Here is a 295-nt window from a genome sequence, read left to right as displayed (position 1 = left end):
GGCGCAGGGGACATCGCCCTCCCTAGCTCTGCAGACCCCGCCGGCCCCTCGCCCCTCCTGCCCCTGCCCTTCAGCGCCCTCGTGGCATCCTAGACCCACTTGGGCAGCCCCACCGAGCCCCTCCGTGACCTCATCCAGCAGCTCTGGGCCTGCTGGAGCTCCCTCTGCCCTTCCCTGCCCCAAGGGCCTCCAGGCGGGGGCTGTGGGGAAGGGGCTCAGAGGGGTAAAGGCCGCCAAGTGTGACAGGGGCTGTTGGAGGCAGCAACCTGTTTCCACCCCCCACCCCCTAACGGGC

This window comes from Merops nubicus, unplaced genomic scaffold (genome assembly GCF_000691845.1).
Source record: "Merops nubicus isolate BGI_N331 unplaced genomic scaffold, ASM69184v1 scaffold39965, whole genome shotgun sequence".
NCBI lineage: Eukaryota > Metazoa > Chordata > Aves > Coraciiformes > Meropidae > Merops > Merops nubicus.
This window is presented reverse-complemented; position numbering follows the sequence as displayed.